Here is a 22,305-nt window from a genome sequence, read left to right on the forward strand (position 1 = left end):
ACGGTTTTCTTGCTGGTTGAAGGGGCTGCTTCCTGCCCAGCTTTCTCCACCCCACTTCTTGTTCTTCTTCATGTACCAGCCAGCTTATAAATGTGAAGGAGTGGCCCCTTCTCCAAACGTGTTGGGGTGGCCTGTCAGGAGTTGTCCTTATCGCTACTATGTGGCCTTTCAGTTGGATCTCCGCTGGCCTGAGGACAGTTCTGTTTGTCTCTGACATCCCTTTGAGCCTCATCAATCTCTCCAAAAGTTGGAGAGAGCAGCTAGCTTTCTGTTTGATAGGAGAGGAAATTAGACCAAAGCCTTTCAGATCTTAAGTCTGCCTAAACTCAAGAGTCCCAGGGCACCTACTCATTAGATTCTGGCATTCTTGCTTTTTTTAAGAATTTATTTTCAAGAGGAAGGAGGTCTTCCTGAGATAAAATTCAACACACCTAATGAGTGGCATTTGTTGGATTTGCCTTTTGAGTAGTTCAGACAAAAGATATCAGTTATAAGTAGATATGCCTGTGGTTGCAGATAATAGCTACCTTTTATTGAGCACTTATTATGTGCTGGACAATTTTCAATATTTTGTCTTATTTAATCCTGATAATGAACTCCTGGATTGGTGATAGTATTGATTCCAACTTTACAGATAACAAAAACTGAGGGAGAAGTTTAACAACATGCCCAGGGACCTCCAGCTGCACACAGGAGAGATCAAATTTTAGCCTCAGTCTTCTGACTCAATACCTTCACCCTCTTCACCATGCCAATGTCCCCTGAATTTCCTACATTCGAATATTAACAGTACATATTCTTAGGCCCAAGTCTGCCAGATGGAAACTTTCAGGGACATGAGAAGGCCTTTTTCCAGTCTAAAGCAGCCTCCCTTGACCCCAGGTACAAACATACTACTATTTTATCTTCATTGCTATACTTCTCTCTATCTAATGCTTTCTTTTTCCCATATTTTATATTTTCTTATTTATGTATTTGCATGTTATCCTTCTTCTCCACTAAGAAATAAGCTCTATTATTATAGAGAAAAAACATCCAAAATTTTATCTCCTGGACATCGAACACAAGGTAGTGCTTAGTAAGTACTTAATATTCAGTCATTGAATAAATTAGTAGACTCTGTCCAAAGCACCATGTGAAGAATTATGAGTGTGGACCCAGGCTCTGGGGGAAAGAGGATCAGGTAGAATACCCACGTGTCTCCTGAGGCTGTGCAGAGGCACGTGTTGGCACTTAGGCAAAGTATTTTCCATCCTAGAGAAAGAAACTCAATCCTAAGAAAGTTAAGTCCAAGCCGGACACAGTGGCACACATCTGTAATCCCAGCAGCTCAGGAGGCTGAGGCAGGATTGTGAGTTCAAAGCCAGCCTCAGCAACTTAGCAAGGCCCTAAGCAATTTAGTGAGAACCTGTCTCTAAATAAAATATTAAAAGGTCTGAGGATATGGCTCAGTGGTTGTGGCCCTGGATTCAATCCCCAGTACCAAAAAAAAAAAAAGTTCAGTTCCTGATGACACGGTGAGTCAGAGGAGAACAGGGCAAATGCAGCCCTTTCCTTCAAGGACCTTTCTCTCTTACTTAGGAAGTCAAAATGAACGCACACATCACAGGGAACAAATGCACCTGCACAGTGAGATGCTGAGTGGGGTGAGGGGCCCTTGGAGTGGGAGCAGGCCTGGAAGGCCATCTGGAGGAGGTGGCCGTGGCCGTACACACCTGGGAGCGCCTCGTATCAGGCTCATACTGATCTTTGCACAGTGTTTCCTTTGGTCCTTACCACCCCCAATAAAGTAAGTATCGTGACCCTCGTTCTGTGGTTGAGGAAACTGAGCCACACACAGGCTAAGAATCTTGCTTTGGTTCACCAAGCTGTCAGACTAAGGAGGGATGTACAGTCAGTGACTTCTAAACTGGCTCTCTTAACCAAACCAGCAGGGAGAGGTACGTTTGGCAGAAAACAGCCCAAGTAAGGGTATGGGTGTGGGGTTAGGAGTTCGAGGTACAGTACAGGGGTAGTGAGGGATAATTCTGAGACTGAGTCTGACGTTCTTTCTCTTTTCTTTTCTCGCCCTTTTTGCGGGGACCAGATTTGATGACATCAGTCAATGCCCTTTCTGCCTGGCACAGCATAGGAGACAGCAAGGCCTAGACCAGTAACGTTGGTATTGCTGGGTTTATGGTGCACAGAGAGAGTAGCCTGTTCTTGGGGGAAGACAGCAAGCCCAATGTTGCATGAAATCCAGCTCCTGGAATGTGGCCTTAGCCAGGTGCACATACAAATTAGCCTGGTGACAATCTTAAGCAGCAGGCTTGCTTTGGAAAGCCCAGGAGGGGAAGTTTCAGCCACAATGGGAAAGAGGTTTACTATGCCCAAAGGAGTGGTGGGGGGAGGAGAGATTTATCACTTTGGTGGTTTGTCTGGTGGCTACCTTTCTCAGATATGTGACATATGCTGAGTCAAGGGTCCCCTAGGAAGGATGTTTGAGCTCTGGCAGGAGGCACCATGGTGAGTGGTATTCCTTGGGGTGTGATGGGCTGGGCTGTGGTCATTACCTGCCATGGCTGGATGACTCCCTGAGCCAGCCTAACTCTCAAGTCAGATGCAGGCCATGAAGGCACAGGCTGACGTGGGGAAGGCTGTCACAAGATGTGCCAAGGAGGAAGGGTGCTTGGAGCACATTTAGCTATGCATGGGCTGTCAGCCAGGCATCATAACTGGGGTAAAGATAGCTGGGCAACCTGGAAGGATCTAGAAGTACAGGCCACACCCCTTTTGTTTGCCCTGATGGCTGCTCAGGATCATGTAATACTGCTGGTCTGAATATATACCAACGAAGAGTCGTATATTCCAAACTGAGAGGGATGACACCATGAGTGCCATATTGCCCAGGTGTCCTGGCATGGAGTAGGGAAACTGTCCCAGACCCAGACCATCAGCTGCATCAGGCTTAGCCAGGTAGTGTTAACCGGGAGACTCCTAAATCACATTTTTAGGTTTTAAGGCTCCATAATGGCATTTAGGGCTGCCCATTTACAATGACAAGGGACATCTGCATCCCACAGCTGTGAGTGGCTGTCCACATTTTGGCATCTGTGGTAGGAATAGATAGCCTCAGGCGTGCTGTTTTAGAATATTACTGTTGGCGACCAGGCTCTCTTTTGTCTTCTCCAAGGTCCGCATGGTGGTGGGTGTCAGGCCAGGAGTTAATACTTCTGTCCCCTGTGGGATGGTCGCTGGTTTAGCCAGCCTGAAATCCATAACTGATGGGTGTTTTAGGAGACAGTAGTCCCTGCTTTCCAGACTGATAGAAGCAGACTGTCAAGCATTTTGCTCTTCTCTCTACAGCCAGTAGGGTCTTAATAATTTTCTTCCCTTAGTCTGGCGCTAATCCCTTGCAAATGGAGCTCATGTTTTAAAAGGTTAGAGAGCCAGGCACCATGGTGCACCCCTGTAATCCTAGTGGCTTGGGAGGCTGAAGCAGGAGGATCACGACTTCAAAGCCAGACTCAAGCAATTTAGCAAGATCCTAAGCAACTTAGCAAGGCCCTGTCTCAAAATAAAATATAAAAAGGGCTCGGTGGTTAAGCATCACTGGGTTCAATTCCTGGTACCAAAAGGAAAAAAGAAAAAGAAGAGAAAAGAAAGTAGAGGAATGGAGGAGCAGAGGAACTTGAACTGGGAGCAGGCAGTCAGATACAGGAACCCGTCATTTGGAGTCTGGCTTCTACAGTAAACTTGATGAGAGAACTGACCCCGTAATGGGCAGGTGTATGCGTCCACCCTGGCTAGGATACACAAGGTGGCCCAGGGAATCTGGGGCAAAGGCTCATCACATCAATTTGCTATCAGGAGTGCAGGCAGTTTCCGCTGTCATGCTAAGGGGAGTGACATATTGTGTCCAGCTCTGTTTCTCCATGGATATGCAATATGCCTGGGGTAGGAGTAGAAATAGGTGGGAAGGGAAGGTAGCAGGGTCTTGTGGGAGACCTTGACGGCTGCCTCCAGGGGTGTGAATTTCATGAGCCATTAGTCCAGAGAAGACTTTGGGACCAGGAAGGATGTAAGTGGCATTGCACTTGAGTTGGACTGGAGTGGGGAGCAGCAGGAGGCGGTGCTACCATGCAGGAGCTTCAACATTATTCAAAGACTGGAGAAGGAGGTGGGGGGGCAGAGGGGGTGACTGAGTGGGCAAGGACTTGGGGAACCCTGCATGACTGACCAAGCCTTGCCCTCCGGAAACAAGGCTGGTGCAGCCAGCACAGCCCCACGTCTCCTGGGTTGAGCACTTACTCTCTGCCAGGCTTTTCCAAGCACATTAATGCATCATCTCATTTGTTCCTCACGCTAATCCTGGGAGGTACAAATGACCAGCCTTCTGCATGTGTGCCAGCTGAAGAGACCATTCTCCATGCCAATGCCAGGAGGCTTCTTTACAACTTATGTCACATCATCTCACTCTCCTCCATGAAACTCCAAAACTTTCCTTCCAGCCAGAGCAAAAGCTGAAGTTCCACAGGCCCTGCATGTCTGACCCCGACCCTTTCTGTGTCCCCTTCTCCTACATTCTGTCCTTCTGTTTCAGCCACATAGACCCACTGGTCATCCTTCAAATTATCTTTAGGGTTTTTGCTTTGTTCCTTCTCTCTGGGACATTCTTCCCTAGATGCCAGTTGCTCTTGTCTTCCTTCATCACCTGAATAAGACGCTCACAACTCTGGTACCTACCTGTTCCCTGACCCCTCACTGTATCCGCCCGTATTACTTTTCTCCCTCGTGCACATCGCCTTCTGACATACCATATGTTTATTTGCTTATTCATTCCATCTGTCTACCTCTCTCTAGCTTGTGAGCTCTATTTAGGCAAGATCAATGTGTACCTTGTTGACATCTATGTGTCCCCTGTTTCTGGAATGGTTCCTGCCACTTATTACATACCAAAAAAATGCTTGCTGAATGAAAAACTAAAGCAAGAGTTGTCATCCTGATTTGATGGAAGGGGAAAACCAGGCAGGACAGCTTGTGGTTGCCAAAGCCAAGTTCAAGCTCAGAAATTCTGGCCACTGAGTGAACTCTTATCCATTATGGCAGAGTACTCTCAAAGAATTTCAGAGTTTTGTAAATGAGACAAGAGGAGGTTAATCAACATAAATGGGAAAAATTGGATGGGTTTGGATGATGATAGAGGACAGATGACAAATTCACAAGGGACTCTGCTCCTCTGATTCTGGCTGAACATCAGAGTCCAGGGATAGCCATTTGAGCACTTCCTGTGTGCCAGGTGCTATACTGGACACTAAGGATTTAAGAATAAATAAGACTGGCCCCCACCCTTGAGGACCATGACATCTTATGCCTAGATGGTGAAGTGTCAAAGACACACTCATGAATTCATGGTGCAACAGCTAAACACTGCCAGCCAGGAGACGGGCTCAGAGCCAGACTCTGCAGGCCAGGCACTGGCAGGGTAAAGCATTGAACTTTCTGCATTTATTCAACAGAACAGGTGTATTGTGCCAAAGTAGGGACATGAGAGATACAGAAGTAGGTCAGATAATGGACTATACTCAGGAGCTCACCAAAGTGAGGTGCAGACAAATATAATCATGTGCCTCCTCACGATGTTTCAGTCAACAATGGACCACATATACAACCGGGGTCCCATAAGATCATAACAGAAGTGAAAAATTCTTATAGCCTGCAATGTGTTCACATTTTAAGCTGTTTTATTACTAATGAGTCCAAAAGTTTAACATTTTTCAAGTTTATAATGTAAAAATACTACAGTAAATTACGGTTACGTTATATAAGAAAGAAATGTTTAAGTAAAATCATAGCCTAAGTGTACGTACAGCGTTAATAACATCTACAGGGGCTGGGGTTGTGGCTCATTGGTAGAGCGCTCGCCTAGCAAGTGCGAGGCCCCGGGTTCGATCCTCAGCACCACATAAAAATAAATGAGTAGAATAAAGGTATTGTGTCAACTTTAATAATAATAACATCTACAGCAGTGTAGTCACAGCCTGAGCCTTCCTGCTCACTTACTACTCACTCACTGACTCGCCCAGGGCAACTTCCAGTCCAGCAGGCGTCCCTCACAGCAAGTGCCCTATATGACAGCATCATTTTTTTTTTTATCTTTGATGCCATATTTTTACTCTAAGTTTCCTGTGTTTAGATACACAAATACTTCCCATTGCAATACAGTCACCTACAGAATTCAGTACAGTGATGTGCTGTACAGGTTTGTGACAGGCTACCGCTGGCCCATGTGTGTAGCAGGCTGCACCACAGGCTTGGGTAAGTGCTGTCCACACAGTGATGTCCACACAGTGATGTCTACACAATGACGGAACCACCTGATGATGGCATTTATCAGAAACTATCCTTGTCTAAGTGATGTTTGGCTAAACTTTCATTTATTCCTTCATTTGCCAGCTAGGAAATGAGCGCTCATCTTGTGCCAAACACTCCCAGGCTCTGGGTATAAAATGATGATGGATAAAGTAGATAGCATCTCTAATGCAAGGAATTTACAACCTAGGGGCAAATCATTACAATAAGTGATATTATTATTATTATTATTATTATTATTATTATTCCCATTCTTCACAACGATAACTAGCAAGGACGAAGGGCCAGCCACTGTTCAGGCCCTTGCATGATTTCTTTCATTTATTCCTCACAAGGGCTGTGGGTAGCTCTGCACTATGTCACAGATTAGGAAACAGAAGCTGCGTCTCCCTGAAATCCAAAGTGGTTTTCCAGGAGCACAAAAGAGAGCTTCACTCATTTAACCAGATACAATCAGGAAGGTTTCATAGCAAATTTAACTTTCCAGGTGATGCCAAAGGTGGACAGGTTTGTCTAAGCAGAAACATCAGAGCAAGAACCTGAAATATGGAGAAATATGGAAGTATGGTATCTTTTTCAAATGGGAATTATAAGATGTCAGCAAGATATGTCAGACCTAGCACCGTGCCTGGCATAAGGTACAGCTCCCAAATGTGTGTTCCCCTCCACTGGTCCTCTGGAGTGGCTGCACCTTTTTTTTTTTTTTTTTTAAATATTTTTTAGTTGTCAATGGACCTTTATTTATTTATTTATTTATATGCAGTGCTGAGACTCAAACCCAGTGCCTCACACATGCTAGGCAAGCACTCTACCATTGAGCCACAACCCCAGCCCCTGGCTGAACCTCCCTCACAGTGTGTGTGTACACACACACACACACACCCACACACACCCACACACACACATACACACACACACATACACACTGTTTCTAGGGAGATCATGGTAAATACCAGCTTCTCTTTTGGATCCGAATAATTGAGTGGTCTCCCTTTGTGGTTGGTATGGAGGAACAAATTAGATGGGTAAATTAGCAGTTCTTAAAGACATTAGCAACCGCCAGCTAGCACAGCGAGCACCCTGCACTCGGTGGGCCTCTCGGGTCTCAGCCTGTGCTCTTCCTCCCTCTACGAGAGAAGCAGGAGCATCCAGAACACCATGGGGGAGGCTTAAAGGCTTGTGCCCTCTTCAGAATCTTTTTATTTTTAAAGGCAATTTTAATTACCACTTCTTCTGGCTCCTTGAAGAAGAAACGCACTCCCTTGCAATCCCCCATGAGCTAGAGAATGCATGAAGCCTGCTCCCCAGCAGAGGATGCAAGCCTGGTGGGTCTGCCATCAGATGGAGGCTGTCTGCCCCCACGGACACCTTCTGGGCTAATTGCCCTGCTTTGCACCTGTTCCTTCTCGGGAGGCACTGGCACCCCAGCACCTGGTGCCAGAGCCACCTCTTCTCTTTGCCAGGACCCCCGCAGGCACCTGTGGACAGCAAGGTCCACTCTACAGCCCTGGGGAGGGGCATTTCGTTCTCATTTCTTGAGGTCAGGTGCTGTTCTTTGAGGGTGTTGCAGACCCAGAGTTTGGAGGACTGGCCTATGGGGTGGGGGGTGAGATTGTCCATCAGATAGGCTGGAGCCTCTGCCCTTGCACTGGGCATTCTTGTGCCCAAAGCATACTGTGCGGGAATCCCTAAGCCACTGGGGAGATCCGCTCCTGTGCCAGACGGCAAGCTCCACATGGCCCAAATCTAACTCAGTTCTTCCTTCTCTGGCTCAGAGCGTGAAGGACACTCGTGATCCTCAGCTCTGAATAGGCTCCAGGGCATCCTGCAGTTCTCAGGAAACCATCTTTGACTCTGCTCCCATGTTGCTCCCTGTCCCTCCTAGGCCTCCTTCCTCTGGACATCTTCCCTGCACCCCCAGCCAATGTTTACTATTCCCTCTTGCTCAGTGTACCACTCTATTATTTTGGTAAAGAGGAGCCACAGGCTCTTACCAGAAAGTTCAGACACTCACACAGGCCTAGATTGGAATCTTGGTTCAGCCCTTTACTAGCGCGACAAATTTAGATGAGATATACAGTCTCTGGAAACCTCAGCACACTCACTTGTAAAATAGGGACAACGATACCCACTTTGCAAGGTTGAGTGGCTTAAACAAGATAACAGCAGGAGAGTTTGCACAAGGGCCTTTGTTATGTAATACATGCCACATTGTCTTACCCAGTGATAATTTCAGTTTATGGATTTGATCATCTCTTAAGTAGATATTAAATTCTTTTACCTTGACACTTCTTTTGACACCCTTAGGGCTGGAAGCAGTGCAAGAAGTCACTTATAAGTAGTTGCTTCTTTATTAGCTGAATAAAAGGAGACTCCAGGCTTACTTTTTATTTTTTTTATTATTTATTTATTTATTTTTTGCCTTCATCACAAAACTCTTATCAGCTGTTCTCTGGGGTCTGCCTCCTTGATCCTAGACTCTGTGGCTGCTGCAGACATTCCTTTCCTTACGTGCCCCCCAGATCCCCCTGCCCTGCACTGTGAACTCTCTGGGTCCTGAAATCCCAGTTTGCACACGCTCCTTGCCATTCTCCGAAATGATGGGCCTTAGCTTCCTCCCCTGCTTACGTTGTCTGACTGCTGGGCCAGGTCCTATCCTGGGGTGACAGCTCACCCAGCCTCACCCCCAAGTCTCTTCCAATCATTAGGTGCTCACCCGGGTCCAAAGATAACTTTTATAGTCGATCTCTGATGGCACCTCCTACTTTCCAATTAGGAGCCTGTCAACCCCTGGGCCATCACTCTTCCTGCAGCGGCTGACAAGAGAGGCAACCGCTGAGACTACGCTGGGAGAGTTAAGCAAAATTATTTCCATGGTGGTGATGGCATTGAGCACGAGAGTTGGAATCTCTAGTCCAGATTCCTCCTTCTCCAAGGAGGTACCTTATTCCTCTTTAAATCTGCAGCACAAATGTGGCCCCGGGCATGCAGTAGGTATCTAATCAATGAACATACAGAACTTGGAAAGGACAAAGACACATTGTTAGCCAGGAGATCTCCTTTCCCAGTGTCTACATATTTCTTTTTCTTGTATAAGTAAATAAGAACGTTATCTCAGAAGTGATCTTTCACCAACTTTCCTTTCCTTGACTTCTGTAGCTAAAAATAAACTTACATCAGAGAAGAGACAGAGCTGACCCCTTTGTCCTCCCACTTCCATCCCCTCTGCATCCTCAGGTCATGGTGAGGCTCTCTAACATTCAGGGCCATTTTCAGAAACTAGAGCTGTGAAGGAAGTATGACACAATCCAACATTCTCTTATCTGGCAGTGTGGTCTGGTGGTTTGCATGGGGGCTCTGCAAGTCGGAAGTCTGGCTTTCTATTTCTGGGGCTGAAGGGAAACCGGGTAACAACAGTCTTTGCAGATCCACTCACTTGCTTTCTCTTTCTCGGGGTCCGTGTCATGAACGCGCATTGGATGGGCTTACAGGTTAGTCATTCAGGCAAGACAGGAAAGCCACCACCCTGCTCACCCTGCGCAAACCTTGGGTGGGGCTGGGAAGCCTAGTGGTAATGGATGAAAGATAATGCAAAAAAATAGAAATTGAGGATGCTGAGCAGGAGGGTTTGAGGGTCTGACTGCTAGATTCCCTCCAACACTACCATTTCTCCTCCTACTACTAGTGAGTTGGAAATCGTGGGTGGCTCTCGGAGGTGGAGCTCCGGCTGGTTAAGGGGTAACCTGAGTTCCTGGCAAAGGTGGTGGGGATGGAGCTAACCTAGTTTTGCCCCCCGAGGAAATAAATCCAGAAGCGAGGAAATGAACAAGCTCTTTGATCTGAAGTAGAAAAAGGTGCGGGGTGGGGGGGGAAGGGAGAAAAACCAAGAGTGGCCACAAATTTAATGGCATCAAAGAGGGACAAAAAGGAGAAGAGAACATGAAGATCAGATCCTCTGAAGGCCGAGAACTGTAATGACACACTTTCTTTATTGCTGGACCTAGGGCCGTTTATACGGCGGCTTCAGAGAGGCCTCCAGAGGGGTTATCTGCGTCAAACCAGCCTGGCATAGATAGAAACAGAAACCTCCAAGGAATTCGATCGCACCCCAGACTTCAAAGTAGGTAGAGCTTTGAACAGCCTTGAAATCAATAGAAAACTTTCAGCATTTAATCGATCAAATTATTGCACTATAACTACTTGAGATCTTGGGCTTTAACTAGAAAGAACAGGACCAGATGGGGAAAAATAGTCATTTCAACATGCCATTTCCTTCCTCATTTTTACCCCCCAGATCTTGAGGTCTTAATTCCTGCTACTGTAGTTGTTGTTTTCACAACCAGAAAGCTGAGAGACCTTTTTGAGGTTATCTTGAGAGAAAGGTCCTGCAGAAGTTTCAAGCTAAGACTTGGGCCGGGTGATCCGTGGCATTTGCCGTGGGCTAACTATTAATTGTGCAGCATGCAGAATGGCAGACTCCTGTGGGAAAATTGTGTTGTGGTATCCCAGGGTTCGTATCTCAGCAAAGGCTAGCTGGCTCGGTACAATCTGGGGTGCTTGGAAGAAAAAGCAATTTTCTCTGGAAGAGGTGACACCCAGAGAAGGACTCTTGCTTTGTAATCAGAAAAACCTGGATTTGAATTCCATCTCAGTCACTTACTCTCTCTGCCTCTACTTTTTTTTTTTTTTTTAATCAATAAATGGAGATGGTTAGACTCTCTGCTAAGAGAATTTAGTAAGCTAATACAATATATATAATTAGTATCATTTCTCATATGTTGTCAGCTGTGAGGTACTATCCCTCTGTCCCAAGTGTCCTGAGACTAATTTCTTTTTAATTTTTATTTATTTGCTATGCTGGTCTCACTATGCCGCCCAAGCTAGTCTTGAACTCCTGGGTTCAAAAACTAATTTTCAAATACTAAAAAAAAAAAAAAAAAAAAAGTTTCCACTGGACTCCCAGTTTGTGGACATTCATGGAGAGAAGAATTCACTGTTGGCTCTTACTGTTGGCTCTCAAAGTGGCTGAGCCGATTTCAGGATAGTGACTGTGCCCCGTGATGTCCTCCTATTAAATAGAGCCCAGCGGTGTTAAGCAAGGACCCCATGCTGCACGTCCAGACAGCAGGCAAGAGCTTGCCTCCTTTTCTTTCCAGTGTGTTTCCATCTTTATTGACAGACAAGGTAGCTTTAGCTGGGTCTAGACATGTCTGAACTACGCTAGATGCCCACGGGGCACCCTCTACACCCCAGCAACTAATTACTGCAGGATCGAGGGACTTTTCAGAGGACAACTTGTCCTAAGGAAAAGCAAAGTTGAAGGGGGCATTTGTCTCATTTGAGGACAACAAGTAAGAACAGAGGGAGGGCAGAAATGTTTCTGAGAACAGCTCTGAGGCCCCTGTGGAGTCCTAGAGCAAGTAGCTATAATAAGAGGGAGTGAAAATTGAATCAAAGGCTTTTCACTGAAATGTCCAGGGAACAGCAAGGCCCCGGCATCGGGGCTGGCTATCGGACTGTGAACAAAGATGATGACACTAGTGGCTTCAGAAGATGGTGCCCCCGAGGGTCAGGTTCAGTTGCTGTGGTTTTGGGCAACAGCACCCAATTCTAAGGTCATCCCTAATTCACTAACAAGTTCATTCATTTTTTTCAACACATTTTTCGACTACCTGTTATGTGTCCAGTTGGACGTCAGTGCTTTTGGGGAAGAAATCATTGTCCTTGATACATGTGAGTTTCCATGAAGCATTCCTGGGGATTTTTTCCTCCAAACCCATGGGAGGAGGGGGAGGATGTGATGTGGGGTCTGGAGTCCCCCCAGACCAGGAGCCAGGGAACAGTGAACTCCTGCCTGGTTACTATCTCTGCCAGACTATTGTTATCTGCTGGCTTGTGTGGTTTAGGGCTGACCCGTGTTGCTGGTCTGTAAAATGAATTGGCTCCATTATGTTGACTCCTAAGATCTATGTTTTATTTCAACTTCTACAGATTGGAACTCCAAGTCCTTATAATAAGCAATAATGAATTATGAACCAGGCATTTTAAAAAGCAGCTGATATTACCTTGTGGTCCTGCTCTGGATTATCAGCTTCTGGAATGGTCCCCATCCCTCATTCCTTGCTTTTAACCCTCTTTGTGGTGGGATCAAGTGCTTCCTCCATTCAGCCTCTTGCTGCCATACGGATTCACAGGCTCAGAAATAACAGCTAATCTGGATTTCAAAGCAAATTCTTCTAGTCTTTAAGTATTGGCAAATAATTTAAAAATCTTTCAAATTACTTAAGCATCCTTCCCCTACTAAAGACTGCCCATCCAATCGAATCCTGCTCACCCTCCCAGGTCTAAATCAAACAACAACCCCCATATTCTCTAGGGGGACACCGTTTGCTTCAAGAGTCCTCAGAGATGCACATTGACCTGTCATACCACTTTTAGCACCAATTTGAGCCGGGTATTGCCGCCTTGCCTCTCCTGCTCAGGTGTGGGAGAGCAGGGAGCTGTTTTGCTCATCTCTATATCTCTAGGACCTGTGTAAGAAAATTGCATCTCTGAAGGGAAAACCTCAATACCGTCATTGAGCACGGCCCTTGTGTAACAGTATTTCAATTCTATTAATTGCTTCTAATAATTTCATTTTTTAATCATTTAATATTTTTCATTATAATGCCTTGGATACAGTGTGCCTGGTGCCCTTCTGAGTCCTGCTAGGTGGGTCCTGTTTTCTCCAACAGAGGTCCAGGGATGGGCAGTCAACTGCCATGGCTGAGCCAGGAGATGGCAGAGTGACTTGGACAGAGATCCTTGTGACTCTGGAGCCCAGATGCTGGTTGCCTCTCCCTTGAGGGAGTGGACAGTAGGGATGGTGACATGGCCCTGTTTGCTTACTCTGATCAGGACAAGGTGCGCAGTTAGGCAGTGGGTTCTGAGCAGCTGTCCCTTGGGACAGACACCCAGGGGCAGGTCAAGGCTGGAGAGAGGGCGTGTCCCTGGGAGGCTTCTGCAGACTTCACCTCCAGCTGGTGGCCCTTCACTTCTTATAACTGCACTGCAGAAAGGCCCCTTTGCCTCTCTGGCTGGGGACACGTTTCCCCAGATTTCTCCTTTGCCTGGGTTTCAGATCACATGCTCATCTCTGTCCACAGAGGCACCATTTCCACAGTAGGGCTAGGAGAGTTTGTCTTTTTTATGATGACATTAAACAAAAAGCCTTTTTCCTTCCCACAAGGAGCTTTTAGCTCGAATGTCGTAACTAACGCTAGATGTCTTGTTACAAAGCTCTTCCTGCCTGGGGAGAAATATTTTGCACTCAAAACTCATTAAAATGAGTGGGGGAAACTGGGGGAAAGCAAGCCCCAGTTATTGAGCACAGCCTGTCCACCTGTATCTCCCTGCCGCACAGGGTTCTGGGGGCAGCGCTGAGGGGCCACAGCAGTGGCTGTCAAAGGGCAGGCCTCTGACCTCCCACCACGGTTGCCTGGTCTGTCTCTTTTTCTGCCCTTGTCCTCCTTCCTCTTCAAATTCTCATTTTCTTATTTCCCATTTTCTCTCATCTCCTCATAGGCCTTAAATCTCTCAGGCATTGCATGGCCCCGCTGGGGGTACTCAGCCCAGAAAATATTTTGATGTGGTTTCTGAGCTCCAGCTGACCACGTCAGAGGCCCCCTCCCAACGGCAAGTGACTTCTCTGTTAAAGGCTGTGAGGTCTAGATTCTAGAGTAAGCTCAAAAGGTCAGAATCGGGAACCAACACCTGCACTTAAAAAGGGAAAGGCCCACATTTAAAGAGCCAGGTTGACCCAGAGAGATCTCCTTTCTCTCCAGTCCTGCCCTGCCCAGTTTCAGGCCTCCTACATTAGTTATTCTAACGTTGGCATCCTGATTCTGAGCCCCTATATTCCTGGACTGACTTTGTCCCAGTTTGTGACATTGGTTAAAACTAATCTTTAGGTTAAGACCAGCCTGAAACCAGTTGCCAACTCCAGGAGGTGCCTCTGCTTTGGTTTGGGATTTTCCATCTGGGATGTCTTGGCTGTTAAAAGCCTTTATATGGTATAAACTTCTGCTCCTAAAGTTTTAGGAGCACTGTAATGGGGAGGTTAAGATTGAACCAGGCCAGGAGCGGTGGTGGTGCACGCCTGTAATCCCAGCAGCTCCAGAAGCTGAGGAAGGAGGATTGCAAATCCAAAGCCAGCCTCAACAATTCAGCGAGACCCTAAGTAACTCAATGAGACCCTGTCTCTAAATAAAATATTAAAAAGAGCAGGGGATGTGGCTGACTGGTTAAGCACCACTGGGTTCAATCCCTGTTACCAAAAAAAAAAAAAAAAAAAGATTAAACCCAGGTGAATTCTACCACCCAGCTACATACCCAACCCTTTTTTATTTTTTCTTTTGAGACAGGGTCTCACTGAATTGCCCAGACTGGCCTCAAACTTGCAATCCTCCTGCCTCAACCTCCCAAGTGGCTGGAATTACAGGTGTGTGCCACCATGCCCAAGATAATATCAGCTGTTATCATTATTTTTAGAAACATTTTTATTACTTTCTAAATAAGAAACAATTTTTTTCCTTTTTCCCGAGACCTGAAAGTTTTTAAAAGATGCTTTTCATGGAAAACCTACCACTGAAGGATTCCGAATTTCCCTTAGATGGATGGGTCTTACCCATGTAGGTAGCATTAGAGAAATAGTTCATGGCTGCCTCCCTGGGCCCCTGGGAAGCCCACAGTTCTGCTTGCTTCCACCTGGCTCAGGTGTTTTCTGAACCAAAATGGTACAGCACAACGCTGTACCTGAACTCAGCACCTGCTTACTTCTGGTACTTCGTGTGATTTGCCTCCATCCTTCCCCTTTTGGTCCTTGAGAGTCCCTGGGGAGCCAACCCTTCCCCTTACCCTCAGTCCCTGTTCTCTGGATGGAGTTCCCACATCCCCACAGAGATGGCCATGTGACCATGTCTGGCCAATCACAGCCTTGTGTCTCCCTGGTCCCTGGAATCAGTTCAGAGAAGAACAGTCACCTCAAGTAGCTGATGTGGCTGCAGACATCTTGTCACCATGTGGTGCCAAGATTGAAGGATGAAAAAGAACGGAGTCAAGAGGAGAGGCAGGGTTGGAGGGGAAGGGAGGGGGCATGGGTTTATCAATGATAGTGGAATGTGATGATCACTGTTATCCAAAGTACAGGTATGAAGACACGAATTGGTGTGGATATACTATGTGTACAACCAGAGATATGAAAAATTGTGCTATGTGTAGTAAGAATTGTAATGCATTCTGCTGTCATATATATAAAAGAGGAGAAGCAGAGGAAGATCAGGTCCCTGGAGCCAGTGTTGTATATTGATAAATTCCCTATTAGCTTTATGAGCTTGGTTTGAGTTTTCTGTGACTCTTTTAACCAAAAACATCCCAATGAAGGTTGAAGCAGTGGAAGAGAGTCTATTTCCAGACCTCATTTACTCATTAATAGAGAGCAAGTCCCTGGGGTACTATGAGGCCATGATACCATGGGTCCAGGGTCTCGGTGGGTACTCTGGCAAGGCTGTGTTTGCAGAGCAGTGACCAGGGATGCAGAAAAATGTGGTCTTCCTGATGTCTTTTATCCTTATATTCTGCTCTAATATTTCATTCTCCTATCGAAGGAGTTCATGTGACTACCACCATTTTGGAGGACATAGTGAACAATTACACTTTACTTTCAAAAAGTATCTTTCATCTTCCTCTCTTTCTTGGCCTGGAAGAATCACCATGGAGAAAGTGTCCATAGGATCCTACTGGGAGAAGGCAAGCCCCCGGGGCCAGGCATAATGAGGACTCCAGCTCCTTTGAGCTTGTTCATCTATGACAAATAGAAGTAGTCACAGCTGTTAAGTAGGTGATTATTCCTCATCTCTTCCTTCCTACCCGCATAAAATTGAAGACCTAGTTGTTATATATAGTTAAATTAGTAAAACTAGTGAAACAACAAACTCAACATGTATAATGACTCAGCATAATTGAAGCGTCCCTCTTGTCCCCATAATGGTGCTTACCGAGTTGCCCACAGTTGGCAGGGTGGGCTTCTTCTGCACCGTGGCTCAGATCCAAGATGATAGAGGCTCTGCCATCTTCAGTGTGGCGGTCCCCTCCTTTCCAGTCAGTTGAGTGGGGAAAGGAGCCATTGTGGGGGCCAAACTTCAAGAAGATGCATGTGACTTCCAATCTCATTCCATTGGATTCAGATGGTGAACTCAGAATTGGATTCAGAATTCAGATAGTGGCCATAGCTGAATGGATTGCCCAGGAAGAAGAGAAAAACATGGATTTGGTGATTAACTAGGAGTCTCTTCTATGCCAGATGGTGTTTCTTTTCTGAATCTGACTGGCACTTTGAGCTTACGATTTCTTTTTTGTTTTTTTTTCTTGAAGAATGCTAGCTAGATTCGGGGTGATAAGGCCCACCCTATAGAAGCCAATTATTTCCTTTTTGTGCATTCAGGTGAATACTCAATACAGATTGGTTGAATGGATAAGTAAATCCAAAAAGATAAAAAAGAAATGGAGCTTGTTAAAGGGAATATATTGTTTATCAGATCGAGCAGTTTCAGTTGTAAATAACAACTAGAAATCTACCTTTCTTTGAATTTTTCCATAACCGGTTATCTTCTTTCATCATCTTTTTTTTTTTCCTTTGTGGGAGGGGGGAACTATGCCACTAAATTACATCCCCAGTCCTTTTTAACTTTTTGTTTGTTTGTTTAAATTTCGAGACTGGGTCTTGCTAATTTGCAGAGGTTGGCCTTGAACTTGGTATCCTCCTGCCTCATCCTCTCAAGTCACTGGAATTACAGGTATGCACCACCACATCCTAGTTTTATAGATACATAAATATTATAGAAAAAGAGTTGTAGAAACATGTACAGATGCTCTTTCCCATTAAACTCATCTATTACCAACTACCTCTGCACTGGGGCATTCCTTTGCGTGTCTAAGGAAACAGTGCCCTTTACCTCTTACCTATGCCTCCAGCATAAAAGAGCCCTGAGCACTTATTAGAGTCTCCTGTAAGGCTGCTCGGGCTAGAATATTGACAATCACATGACCCCGCTGTACCACTCCTCTGTATTTATCCACAAGAATAAGCCCGCATACTGTAGAGATGCATGCATACCCATGTTTATCGCAGCTCGATTCACAATAGCCAAGTTATAGAACCAGCCTAGGTGTCCATCACTAGATGAGTGGATAAAGAAAATATGGTATAGACACACAAGGGAGTTTTATTCAGCCATAAAGAAGAATGAAATTATGTCCTTTGCAGGAAAATGGATGGAACTGAGGAACATAATTTTGAGTGTAATAACTCAGACTCAGAAAAGTATTCTGCTTTTTCTCGTATGTGGAAACTAGAAGAAAAAAATGGTGAAAAGTAGAAGCCATGGGCTGGGGATATAGCTCAGTTGGTAGAGTGCTTGCCTAGCATGCACAAGACCCTGGGTTCAATTCCCAGCACCACAAAAAAAAAAAAAAAAGTAGAAGCCATGAAATTAGAAGGGAGAACATCAGGGTAGAGGATGGGGATGAGGTGGGGAAGGAGGAAGGGTGACTGAGGTAAGGGAGAGTAAAATTAATGAAATTCTGATTCATATATATATATATATAATATATATATATATATATATATATATATATATGTATATATATATTTCTATGTGCCACAATGAAGCCCATCATTATGCATATGCACCAATAAAAAAATAAATGTCTTTCTGTTTTTATTGGTATATTATAGTTGTACATAATGATGGAAAAAATAAATTTAAAGACATTTTTAAAAGAAGTGTGTTTAATTTCCCAATTAAAAAAAAAATAAAATCTTCATTTTAATAATAATTTTAATAGCATAATTTCTCCTTGCGACATTGGCATCTTAACTTCTTATTTTAAAACACTTGCTTTTTGATGGGCTGAGGTTGTAGCCCAGTGGTAGAGTGCTTGCCTTGCATGTATGAGACCCTGGGTTCGATCCTTAGCACCACATAAAAATAAAAATAAAGATATAAAAAAAAAAAACACTTGCTTTTTGAGTTGTTTTTATAGCTGGGCTCTTATTCAGTCTTCACAACACCTCTGAAGGGGTTGTGAAGTCATCAAGATTGCCAGCACCTGCAAGGGCGACTGGTTCACACATTGAGGTGGGCGTTGAGCTAGTGCTAACCCAGGTCCTCTGCCTGCCACTAGACCACTGCCCAGACAAGGGAGCTGTATTAATATCAGATCACTGCCCCTGCCCAGTCCTTACCCCTCTTTTCTATTCTAAGTCAGAACTAGGAAAAGAAAAAAGACAAAAAAAAAAAAAAATCAAGATCAAGCTATCCCTCCTTTCTTCTATTTAACACAGCATCTGTAGCCAACCCAGAAAGCAGTTCCCACCCACAGACCAGGAGTTTGTCCACTCAACCTCCTGCCTACTGCATTTATCAACCAGAAATTTGCATGACTTCTCCATATTGTAAGCTCAGAGGCTTTCTGTTGTTATAGGCTGCCTCTCACAGAGTAGACCCATTTCCCTCTAAACATTTAGAAATGTATTTTGAGTATAGCAGAACAGGGTTTTGATTTGATTTGTTTTTTAAATTACACAGTGGCTTCCTCACTTCTATAATCACAAGTCACTTGTTGGCACTGTATCACTAGGGGCTTACGAGAGAAACAGGGTGATTTCAACATAATGATCCAAATAAAAAAGAATGAGAAATGAACCCTGAGCCACCAAGCCCACAGCAGTGTATATAACTGGTTTATGTTTAGCAGCGACCATGGCAAGTTTCTCTGATTTGTGAGCACAAAAAATAAAGCATTTTTCCTGTGAATTATTTCTAACCTGCACATTTTTTTTTTCCATAGCCAGATTTGCCTTGACCCCAGGGGTGAACTTTAGAGAGCAATGCCTCTCACCAGCAGTTCCCATGATGCTATTAATCCTGTTGTACGGCCAACGATTAATTATAACAATGAGAAGACATTATTCATCCAGACCTCCCTTCCTGCTCTTAAATTTATAAAGTCCCTGATATCCGGACAATTGTTGATGTGTGTTTCTGTGTGTGTGTGTGTGTGTGTGTGTGTGCATGCACGTGCATGTATGTAGCACGCATGCCCAAAATAACCCAATTAAAATTGGGTGTAAAATACCCAAATGAAAAACTGAAAAGAAAAACATCAAAATAATGAAAGTAGTTGTATAAATGTATACACCACTATAAATAGTGATGCTATTAATGAAAGATGTGTCTTTTACTGTATTCTCTTTGTCTAAAATAATTGCATTGTGGTTTTATTACTTAAATAATTAGAATCAATATTATTAATTTTAGATTCATTCAGCACACACACACACACACACCAAAAAAGAAAATACTCAAGCAGTTTATTATTCCTTCTGTGTTAATTGAGTATCTACTATGAGTATTGAGTACCTTGAGTATCTACTCAGTTGAGTATCTACTATGCACCATGGTCTGAATGGTAAGGATGAATAAGACACAATTCCCTCTCCCATGAGGGATCTACTAAATAGGGGAGACAGGTCATAAACAAGTGATTATGTACAGTAATTAATTAATGTAATCAATAAACATTTACTGAGAATCTACTATGTGCCCCAAATGTCTTTAGGGTTGTGGCTCAGCCATGAACAAAGCCTTCATGGAGTCTGCATTCCGACACATAAAGCTGTGTGATTCTCAATTAGCATGAGGACCTCAAAGGAAAGTGCTTGGCCACCTGACCTAGCCTGAAAGATCGGAATGAATTTCCCATGGAAGCGACAATGATTTTTAAGTGCCTCTGATAAAGCAGGACCTGGTTTGGCTGTCCAGGCCTGGAGAGCTCTCGTGGAAGGGGCAGAAGTAGCAATGCGACTGAATTCTGGGGGATGCTCCCTGCTGAGGTCTCTCTTGGTTCCATCTGCAAGCAGCAGAGGACAGACCGCCCGGTGCAAGGGATGCTCCAGGCGACCTGTGGCCTCCAGGGGGACTTTGGAACTGAGCGTCCGTTAGTAGTCTCTGGCCATTTTGGCCACCGTGCATTGTTTCTGGGAAGTCCTGAGGCAGACTCCAGCAAGGCCGTTCTTCCCTGGCCGCGCAGACAGTAACTAATGGGCCTTCCTTCTGCAGACGGGAAAAGTGGAGCGCAGAAGACAAATCCAGCCTGAGCCGGGGGGCCTCTGCTTCGCTGGTCAGCAGCAACTCGATTTCTGGTTTGCCCCTCGGAGCGCGGAGCTCCGGGTCACCAGCCTGAACCGCTTAATGCACATCACGCCTGGGTCTACTTGGAAATGGCTGAAGGCGTTTAAATGGAACTCCCAACCTTTGTCCTCAGCCCGAAACCACAGGTGAGTATTTCCGTCTGTGTTGTATCGATCATGCCTCCCACCGGCACCGGGGAAAACGCTGTGAAGCAAGTCAACTTGCCAGTGACAAGGGAAGTCATTCTCCTAATCCGCTCTCACTGGACAATCAGGTTGACAAAAACCATTAAGTTTTCTGAGATTAGAAATTCACTGTCAGAGGGAGCCGTGTAGAGAGTTTTCCACTCCATTACACCCAGGACAATAACCAGAGGCCAAGTGACAGGAAAAGGCTGGGACTTTTTCAAGTTTCCTGTGTCCTTGGGTAGAAGGAAATAAATTCACAAGTGTCTCTTTTTGTAGGACAGGGGATATATATTATCTCATTAATCAATGTAACAACCGGTGAGGTGGAGTCTATTTATTGCATTGGACAGCAGAATATACTGGGGCTCAGCAAGATGGGGGCTAAGATCACCCCAGCTATTTTGTGGAAGATAGAGCTGAGTATCAGAGTCACTGGACTGGAGAGGTCCAGAGGCTAATCACCTACTTTCCTCTAGGCAGACCCACACTTTAACTGCCCTTGAACCTGCTGCCCTTTGAAAGAGTCTGCGATTCTGTAGCAAGTAGAAGCTGGCTGGGGAAGTGATTGAGACCACAGCTGTGATGACTGCCAGATTTCTCTACCTCCTGCTGTGTGTCTTTGAGCAAGTTCCTATTCCTCTCTGAGCTTCCTCCTCCTCTTATTCATGAAGTGATAATAACCTAAAATGTAAAGGCTCTTAGAATTAAAGGAGGTCACACATGTAAAGCATTTATCATACTGGCACATGGCAGGTACTTTGAAAAAAAAAAAGGAGTCAGTTGGTGAAGGAAGTGGCTTTGTTGCTCATATTTTTACTATAAACTTATATAACCACATAACTGAATATTTGGAAAAATACAAAAAAAGAAAAAAATCACCTGTTTTCAAACAACTTATAGTCATTATGCTATATTTCTTTCAGTATTTTTTTCAGTGAATCTATTTTCCACAGATAAAATTATTTTTTTCTGTGTACCATTGCATCCTGCTCTTTTTCACTTAGCATTAGATTAAAATCACTTATTCAGGTTGCTTCCATTTTTATCTTAATAGCTGTATAATATTCCATCCTGTGGGTATTCCATAACTGACTTCTCCACCCTCCATTGCCTGACATTTCAACGGTTTCACCTAAGTTCCCCTCTTATAAGCAATGCCTGGATGAGCACTTCTGTGCATTGATATTCATACATACCTCTATCTGAACATGTACCACACTGCATTGGAATGGTCTGTTTGGATACTACCTTCTCTAAGAGACTGGAAGCTTCTGAAAGTCTGGAGTGGGTTTCCTTATCATTGTACCCCCACCATTGAGCATAGATGTGACCCAGAGCCTGAGAGTCGGTTAAGTCAAATATTTTCCCTATTTTGAATACTGACTTCAGATATTCACTCAGATGGGTTCCCAGAAATAGGATTACTGAATTAAACTATATGGTCTTTGGGAAGTGTTGCCAAATTGCTTTTCAAAGGGATTGTATGAACTGACCCTGCCACCAGTCAGGAATGGATTTTCATGTTCTTTGTGAAG

Source organism: Callospermophilus lateralis, chromosome 2, assembly GCF_048772815.1.
Source record: "Callospermophilus lateralis isolate mCalLat2 chromosome 2, mCalLat2.hap1, whole genome shotgun sequence".
Lineage (NCBI taxonomy): Eukaryota > Metazoa > Chordata > Mammalia > Rodentia > Sciuridae > Callospermophilus > Callospermophilus lateralis.